We start from the raw sequence: 10,528 nt of genomic DNA on the forward strand, positions 1-10,528 counted from the left end.
AATAAATTTTTCCACTTGGAAAAATTTAAATCAATTGGTCAATTATTTTACAAAGAATTGTTCCGATATTTTAGATGGCGTGTAAAGCTACTATTAACGAAAGCGTATCAGAAACATTTAAATTGGATTCAACATAAAACTATTCACGACCCTACAAAATTTTGGGAATATATAAAGACAAGAAAAGGAGCAGGAATCGTACTAAATCGTATGTATATGAAAATACAAAAGTCACTGGACAATTGGCTGCTGATGCTTTCGCTAGGTACTTTACGTCTGTATTTCATGATTGGAAACCATATCTAAGCCTGCTAAAGCCGCCCAGGCTGTGGATGCATTGTCTGACGCAGGATCTGTCTCAATACATATAGTGGATGCAAGGTACTTAAAAATGCACAAGCCTTACAGGTTGATATTGACGCAGCTGCAGAGTGGATTAGTAGAAATTCTCTTCCTTTTAATATTGACAAATGCAAATCTTTTGCTCGCAAACGCAATTACATCAAGGTTATATATAAATTATGTGACGCTCCTTTGGAAAGAGTTAATTCTATTCGTGATCTTGGATTGAAAAAGGATAGTAATTTTGACTTTTGCGAATATTTAACTAATATTTGTAAAGCTGCCAACAAGTCTCTTGGTTATTATCATAAGAACTTCTTCTAAGTTTGGCAACTTAAATGTAGCAAGAACATTGTTTAATTGCTACGTTCGTAGTAAACTTGAATATACGGCTATTATCTGGGACAAACAGAATATTATTGTGGAACGAGTTCAGCGGAAATTTGTTCGATATTTGTACAAGTGTCAGTATGGGTATTATCCTCAACTTTACCCCCTCTTTATTCGTGTATGGTATGGTTGGGCTAGAAACGCTATATCTTAGGCGTAAACTACTTCTCTTAATACACTATCTCCGCATTTTACATAACAAACTTACTGCACGAGCCAGATACCCGCACTCGGTACGCGGCACACGCACCAACAATACGCGTTCTACATCTGATCAGCGATTTGCTCAATCATTGTGAGTACTTAGACTTATTTGCCGATAAAATCTCTGTTGTCGTGTGTTATAAATTAATTTTCTAAAATAAAAGTAGCCAAGTTACTCCTTACTACTTCAAACAGACAGACAAGATATACAGAGAGACAAAAATTGTAAAAAATGTTTTTTTGGTATATGTACCGTGTATACATCCAAATGCATTGAGTAAAAAGCAGTTATTTTAATATTACGAACAGACAATCCAATTTTATTTATTTGTATAGATTTAATTCTGACATTAGTTATATTTTTTTTTTTCTAATTTTGACATATACAGACGCTACAGATTTGACTATTTTGACTAAATATGTATTTTGACATTGTTGTAGGTATTTTGTAATTTCCACATATTACTTTTTTAACCAATTTGATTAAATTAATTAATATTTAATTCTTTTAATATAAAAGAAGCATTAATAATAATAGTATTAATCCACTGAAAATAATATATTTTTATTGTATAATTTAATCCTGACATTAATCTACTAAGAGCAATGTATTTTTATTGACCTTCTAAATTTTATTATTGTATTTTGATAAAATTGTATATTACTATTTCTACATTTAACGTTATTTTCTTACTCCGAGATACCTGTGTTATTACTTTTTTCTGATTGACTTACTTGTGTGTGGAGCAAGCTCTGAAAACTTTTATGTATGGAGAAATAAATAAATAAAAAAAAAAAACGCCGACGTTTTAGGAGTTCGATTCCGCTCGGGATTGATATTTGATTTGTACAAATATTTCTTTCCGTTTTGGATGTCTGTCCTAGTGGGTCTCCCCACCGTGCCTCGGAGGGCACGTTAAGCCGTCGGTGTCCCGGTGGTTATCATAAATACTTGATCGTGTATCCACCAACCCGCAGTGCAGCAGCGGGGTGGATTAAGCTCCAATCCTTCTCCTTCCTTCGATAAGATACTATGAATCGGAAAAGTCGACTTATCGCAAATTTAAGGAATGTCCTAGATTTCTAATATAGGCAATATTAAGTTACTAACGGCAAGCAATAACCACAACAAACAAAAGTCACACTGTGCCGTAAAAATGCAAACTAGGAACAAATTTAACTCATGACTTAAGGTAAAAAAAAAACCATTAGGGTATAACCGTTATCAATCTTTTTTAATTTTTACATCTCAACGAAAGGCTATTTTAAAGGTTTTTATAAAATCACAACTAAGTTCTTCCTGAACTTTTACATTAAGCAGATTTTTTTTTTTAATAAAGAGAAATATTTATTAAATAATAAATAAAAATCTGTACCTATATTAGTAATCGATGGTACTTAAACTTAAGTCTCAATGCTGCTAGGTTATATAAAACGGTATAATCCTCGATGTAGGTCGATACGTATTGTCAATACAAAACAAAAAGGGGACAAGAGGGTATAAAAGATCTTTTATCTCGTATTCATATAGATTTGAATGCCCTGACATTGAAAATCTATAGATATTAAGTGTCATGAACTATTATGGAGATCGACTTATGACGATTGTTACAATTTTAAGTTCTTACGTCAATATTTTACAGTAAATAGTCAAGAGTCAAGACTGGCTGTCAGCGTGTCATCGTATGACAGTAATTTTTTTTAAACTGCATTCTACTAATATTAATCATGATTAAAAAAATAAAATAAAAAATAAAAATAATTTATTTCTATAAACTCTTTTAGAATTCATCGCCGAGTCTTCCCAGTAAGTAGTAAGAGATACTTGTATTGGGAATGACTCGCTACCTACTAAGAATATATACTATATACACTTAACATTTGATTGATTTTATGAAAAACATATTGGAAGTTTCGCTCAGATAACCTTACATTGTACCTAATGATACATTTTCGTTCGTAAATAACCAACGAAAAAGAAGAAGTTTCACAACTCGACCTTGCCTAAAGCACGAATATTAATAAGTTTACGTTTCCACAGACTTTCACGTCTACCTTTTTAAGCAAATTACATAGATGTGGAAAATCTCTAAAATCTTACAAAAAATAATCAAATTTTGCGACTTCTTCTGAAAGTTCAAAGGACAGGATCCTTAATGGAACTTTCAAAGACATAAAATAATAAAAATTGAATCGCCCATAACAAAGATTTATGCTTTTAGATAAAAAGGCTTCAAAGATGTACGTCCACTCATCATCATCATCATCATTACAGCCTATACAGTCCACTGCTGGACATAGGCCTCCACAAGTTTACGCCAAAAATAACGTGAACTCATGTGTTTTGCCCATAGTCACCACGCTGGGTAGGCGGGTTGGTGACCGCAGTACTGGCTTTGTCGCACCGAAGACGCTGCTGCCCGTCTTCGGCCTGTGTATTTCAAAGCCAGCAGTTGGATGGTTATCCCGCCATCGGTCGGCTTCTTAAGTTCCAAGGTGGTTGTGGAACCTTGTTATCCCTTAGTCGCCTCTTACGACACCCACGGGAAGAGAGGGGGTGGCTAAATTCTTTAGTGCCGTAGCCACACAGCACACGTCCACTCAATTGAATTAAAAATTTTAGTAAAATTACTTATTTTTTTTTATACCATATCATTATTATTATTAATCACTCTTGCACTTCTGTGCCCCGCGATAACAGAAATTCTCATCACCATTGGTAGACTGGTAGAAATCTCTTCTAGAGATAAGTTCGCCCTTGCCAACTTTCTTTGTAAATATGATATTTACTTGTTTTCTTTTTAAGAGTAATAAAGAAAATATATCCACACAAAAAATATATCTAAAGTGCCACCTTCCGTTAGCGTTCCAAATTTTAGTCAGTTATAAAAATAAAATCTATTAAAAAATATACAATATATAAATAATAATAATTAATAATCGAAGCACAGAAAACCTTAAATTGCGAATACAGACAAACTTTCACAAAGACTCCTTTGCTGTACTAGCTGCCTTGTTATGGGACGCTTTACTTATTACCATAGGACGTACCTACTCAAATTTTTTTTTATTTAAAAAATATTTGTAAGCACCTTAGTGTGTAAATTTTTTAAACTCCACTTTAATAAATTAATAAACGATCAGTCAATTTGCCTTGTATACACAATTATTGTATTTATTTATTTATTTGTATGTCGGTTAGGTTTATATATGTATGTATGTGTGTGTATTTTTGAACTAATATAATATATTGATATACCTTTAGACATCAGGTTGCCTTGAAGAGATTGAATAAAAAATCACCTGATTGTATAATTTGTGATTATAATTTGTTTGTATCATAAATTTTGTTCTTTGTTTTAATGTGCAATAAAGTATATTGCCATAATGCCATTACACGAAGTCAAGTTGAAAATTACTACTGCTTACCAATACCTTGTTCTGTTCAAACTAATAAAGATCGTACGATTAATTTCCTAAATGTTGCATGCTTTCTAAAATACATTTATTCAAATTCGAAGTACAAATTTTCAAAATGGCTTCATAGTTTGTGAACAACGAGCAAATGATATACTTGAATATAAACAGATTAAAGGGCTCCTTACAAGCACTTGAACCAATAGAGTGCTTTGTATTTGCCTTCATCGAACAAACAATACAAGTTGAAGGAGGCTATAGTAGCCCTTATTACGTGAAGCGAACAAATACTTTTCTATGTTAGAATGATTATTATTATTTTTTTAATTACGATATTTAATAGAATACCAAAGGTCAGGTCAAGAGTACCCTAAACCGAAGAGCATGTATGAAGGGAATAATGAAAGTGGACGAAGCGAAAGAAGTATGTAAGGATCGTAGCAAGTGGAAAGAAGTGGTCTCTGCCTACCCCTACGGGAAAGAGGCGTGATTATATGTATGTATGTATATAATTATAAGGATAGCGGAAGACTGGGATGTCCAGCAGTGGACTGCAATAGGCTGAAGTGATAGTGATAGTGATGATGTATATAATAAAATATCTTTCCTTTAATACATAATTATGTTTGCTCGGATATAAAAAAAAAAAACGACCTATAATTATATCGACAAGTGTGGTAGAAAAAATAGTCAAGTAAATACGCGCTATCAAAGATTACTCAAAAATTAGTCACAATTTCTCGATCAAATTTAAATGAAAACACATGACAAGTATCAGCTTTCGATTAAAGAAAAAATCATCAAAATCTATACCACCCAGTGAAAATTTATGTGGTATACAACGTAGGTTGACGAAAAAATAGTCAAGTAGAAACGCATTATTAGATATAACTCGAAAATTAGTTGTCATATCTCAATTAAATTTAAATGTGACCACATGACACGCACCACTTTTCGGTTTAAAAAAAAACATCGAAATCAGTTCACTCAGTCAAAAATTCCGAGGTAACATACAGTAAAAAAAAAAACAATCGAACCTCTTCCTTTTCTAGAAGTCGGTAAAAGTAGAGAAAGTTCTATAGATCTGATACGTACGATACGACGTGAGATATACATATATTTTATGAAATAAGAACAACTTGCTGTCGTAAATATCACAGTACTAATAACATATATGTTGAAAATAAAATTACATATTTCGTAAATACAAGTACATATTAGTAAACAGTAGCTATGACAATCGTTCTGGGTAGTACGGCGAGTCACCTTAGCGCAGGTTCGGCTCCCGCTTATACTTCTGGTCTCTATGTATATCATTGTAGGTACAGCGTGCCTGGCAAGCATGTGATCTATCTCGATTATTATCTCAGACATCTACTAGCAATCGTAACTCACTCGCTTCTGCCTATCGCAGTCCACTGCTGGACACCTGGTTCTTTGCAATCCCCATCCAGCCTTCACTGGCGTTTTTAGGAAGTACTTCGGTCCGGCGGGAAAGAGGGCGATTCACACTCCGTTTTCCAACCCATAGTAGGGAAATTATGTGTTTAACCACATTGAAGCAGCTTGAAAGGCTAAGTTTCTAACCTTCTTTTATATGGAGAATAGTGTTGCCCAAATGCAAGAACAAGACGAGACTTAGCCAGTCTTGGTCTTGGTCTTGCGCCAATACACCTGGTCTTGGTCTTGGTCTTGGTCTTGCGCTCCCAGTCTTGGTCTTGGTCTTGGTCTTGCAGCAAGAGTCTTGCAAGTCTTGCAATTACCTATTAGTCTATTACTATTTATTAAAGTTTACTTTAAATCTTAGAAAAACGTATTAGAATTGGAACATTGTGAGCTTGAATTAACATAGCCATAGTAAAGATCAAGCAGATTAATAAATAACTGAAGATTTGATAAGAAATTTGAAAAATCAACTGACCTATATGTCGTTTTCCATGGAAGTAACTGTTTCTTAATAAACATACTAGGTTTGAGCGTATAAGAGGAGGAGGTTTGTTGTTGTTAAATCGAGAAAATCGTTAAATTGATATTTGTTATATTAAGGTTGCACTGTACTGTAATTTACCAAAATAAAGTACTTAGTTGTTACTGGCCGATTAAATGAAAATATGGGTGTTTATAAAAAATATTTAAGACGATAATTACATACTTAATATATCGCACCCCTAGATGAAAACACCACTAACTCAAAAATACTTACGTAAGTTAATGGCGTTTTTGAAAGTATCGCATGAATAGCTACGCAGAGTTAAAATTCTTTTAACTGTTAAAAAAATATTCTTACCTGTCCACTTCTTCCAGCGGTTACTAAAAAGCTTGTGATATCTCCACTTAATTTTGGTTTAACAGGAAGAAATATTTCTGATTCCTTTTTGTGGAAAGATATTAGATGTTTCCTTAAGCCTGAAGTGTTTCTGTTTTTCATTTTTATTTCAATCTTTTTATGTTGGCACAATTTACAGAAGGCAGTTTGGGATGCATGAATTATTTCGAAAAACTCCTCAAATTTGCTTTTGGGTCTTTTAGATCTGTGACTCAAACTCTCGTTACTCGGACTAGAATAATTTGAATCTTCGTCACTCATATTAAATTGTACACGTGATACGTTTTTAGAAAACAACGAGAATTAGTAAAAACAATTATTAAGTTAGACTCGAAGCACAGCTCAATTGGAAATGACTGGAATTAAAATAATTCCTTTATTTATAGTACGTTTCCTTGCTTTCTACCGCGCCGCCTCGCCACGTGCCGGCTCTATGAAAAGGATGCCGCCGCAAATCAAACAATGCCGCGTGCGGCGTACAAACACACACTAAATATTACCTACTTGTACAGACGCGACGCGTGAATAAAATATATGTAAAGAATTAGTGCCAATCACTATTCTTTACATATAAGTGAATGTTTTGGCGTACATCTATACTAATATTATAAAGCTGAAGAGTTCGTTTGTATGTTTGATGACAGAAGTTTTAAAATAAATAAATAAGTCCTGAACGTCACTATACCTCCAAAGTTACTATTCCTCGTGGACGAAGTCGCGGGCACAGCTAGTAAATACTTACTCTCATCATCTCTCTCAGAGATATTCGGGCTGGTAAGTAATACAAAACTCTTATCGCAGGCTTTTTATTTTATTAGTAGGTAAGTACCTACGCTTTTTATATTATTTTATTAGTTTTGTAGAATTTTTTTACACGTTTCAAGTATATTTAAAAGTGGCTACAATATTTATTAAACGGGTGATATTTGAACACTTTTTGCTATTTTTTCTTGTAAAAACTTAAGAAATATAATGACTAAATGTACAATAATAGTACCTAAGTAATTAGTTTAAAACCATATAAGTAATCAATATTATAATATATACTTACTAGAATGAATTAATATGACATCTACTACCTATCCTTACCATTTTATCCTAATCATAATACTACTTGCGTGATCAGTATAATGTATTCATTTTCATTCTAAGCACTCTGAAACTTATTTATTCTTTGGAACACCTGTAGGTACTCTTAAAATTCGAAATTATTTTGCATGAGTATACCTACGCCCTATGGCGGCAATCAAATAGTGTCAAATGTTATGATTTCGGCGTGGCGGCAACGATTGTTTTAGATTTCAAAAGAAGCCGCCGGCGCGTGTATCATAACCATGTACTTCCGAAAAGCGGCAAATTTCTTTGAGAAGTAAGTACAAAACCTTTGATGCCGCATTATCAAAGTGCCGATGGTTAAAACATAACTATGCATGCACTCAGTTTGATTTTAATAGATATTTTTTTATTCGCTATGTTTATGGTATTAGTCGTAATGCGCATAGGTCCAGTTTTTCATATTCTTTGATACAGTTTTTTGCGTCTCATAGAATTCCTAAGCGTACCTACCTATACACCGAACTGTTACACCTAACTACTCAGTGAAATAGCGCTAAGTCCTAGCTGCAAGACGCAAGAGTCTTGCAGGCTATGTCTTGTTCTTGCTCAAGTCTTGCACGGTCAGTCTTGGTCTTGGTCTTGCTAAAAATACGCGGTCTTGTTCTTGGTCTTGGTCTTGCAAAAACGCAAGAACAAGACCAAGACTGCAAGACCAAGACTGAATTTGGGCAACACTAATGGAGAAGAGGCCCGGTAATAGGATGTTTAATAATGAGCCGATTCAGTTTAGTTCAATTCCGTTCATGCAATAGCATATTATTTCTTCTATGTCTTCACAACCTAAATACTTTACAAAGAAATCTCAATTTTAGGGTTTATTTGTTTTATGAAACGAGTAGTTGTAATAGTAACTTTGTCGGTTTACACTTAATACATGATATTAATTATAGTCAATCTGGGACGTCTCATATTTTTTGATCGAGTTGATTTGAAATATTATTTTATTTAATGTTCTGAAAAAGAAATAAAGAATAATCTCAAGCTATAAGTACATTATTTATCATACTTAAATTCCGCGCCTCAAACGCGTGTCGAACCGCGTGTGACGTTTAGTTTAATATAAAAGTTAGTAATAAAATGAAGCAATTTGTAATAAAAGTATTTCTTTTATTTATTGTAAAGTCTTAAACATATATAAGAATTCATAGAGTTGGTAAAAATGTACATAAAACGATCATATTATAGTTTTCAAACGTTTTTTTATTTTACTTCGTGTTTGTTAAGCGTCACGTCGCATGATAACGCGTTGCGAGCTGTTGGAGGACGCGACGCAGCTCCGGGCGAATTTCCTTACGTGCTTAAAATGGATCTAAAAACTAAAACAGTAGACGAAACCATTATGTATGCGCCCATTTGTACGTGTTCTCTACTTAAATCTACGTGGAGCCTGACCGCTGGCCACTGCATTGTTGGATTACACGATCACCTTTTGAAGATACCAACGGCAACAGGTGTAATTAGATATAATTTATCTTCTGTTCGTGAACCTCCATCCAGCAATATTTTGTCAACGTTTCTGCATCCAAGTTACGTTGCAACTTCAACGTATCTAAGAAATGATATCGGACTTTTACGATCTGAAAAAGTCACTATGTTTTCTTTTGCAAAATTAAGCTCTGTGGATTATTTGTCACTGTTCGGAAGCAAAGTGTTAGCGTTAGGATTTGGTCTGACGAAAGATTTTAGTGGATATTACGGTGATGCTTACAGTGTTAACAAATCCTTACAAGTACTAGATACGATTATCATAAAATGTTTTGAAAGTGAAGTTTATCCGTCGTTTTGTCTTGGAGGTATTTGTGGTCGGTTGTCAAGTTTATGCCCAGGTGATTCTGGTGGGCCTGTTATACACACGTCTGGCATAGTAGGCGTTAATAGTGCAGGAATTCAATTATCAGCCTGTAATATAAGAATAAAAGCTTTTAAACAATATAATAAATTTCAAGCCTTTCCTGGAATGATAACACCTACGAGTATCTACATCGACTGGATAACGAACATTTTACAGTCACACTCACCTACCTAGTCCAGCCATAAGTTCTGTTACAAATGAAAATGCATTTTTTTTTAAATGAAGTAATGTAATATTATTTAAAAAAATCTATTCGAAACGGCCACCTTTAGCTTTTATACCGTCCTTTAATCTGTTTGGCCACGAATCTATGGATTTACGCACTGTTTCCAAGGGAAATTTCGCCACTGCTTGCTCCAAAGATTTTTTTAGAGACTCAATGTCGCCGTGTTGTTTAGAGCAGGCCATGTCCTCTAAAACTGACCATAATTTGAAGTCTAAAAAGGGTTGAGGTGTGGACTAGATGAGGGCATGTCTTCCAACTCTTATAAAGTCCGGAACGTTGGTTTCCAGCCAGGCTTGTGTAGTTCGTGCTTTGTGACCAGGTGCAGAGTCCTGCTGGAAAGTCCACGGTATGTTTTTAAAAAGTGTATTGCTAAGAGGTTTCACAACATGATCTAAGACTATCTTGATACACTTTGGCTGAAGTTTTCACTCCTTTTTAACAAAAATGTAGTTTTGTGACTCCTTGATAAGACACGCCCCACCAAACCATCACTGACGCAAGATGATGACCACGTTGTACCTTTCCGACAACTTGAGCTGCTTCTTTAGAACCGTGAGCATACACTTTATCATTTTGCTTATTGTAGTGTTCTTCAATCGTGAAATTTTTTCATCGGTAAAGAGGATATTTCTGTGCCTTTCACCTGCGTATAGCG

The sequence above is a fragment of the Melitaea cinxia genome, chromosome 17 (assembly GCF_905220565.1).
Source record: "Melitaea cinxia chromosome 17, ilMelCinx1.1, whole genome shotgun sequence".
NCBI classification, from domain to species: domain Eukaryota; kingdom Metazoa; phylum Arthropoda; class Insecta; order Lepidoptera; family Nymphalidae; genus Melitaea; species Melitaea cinxia.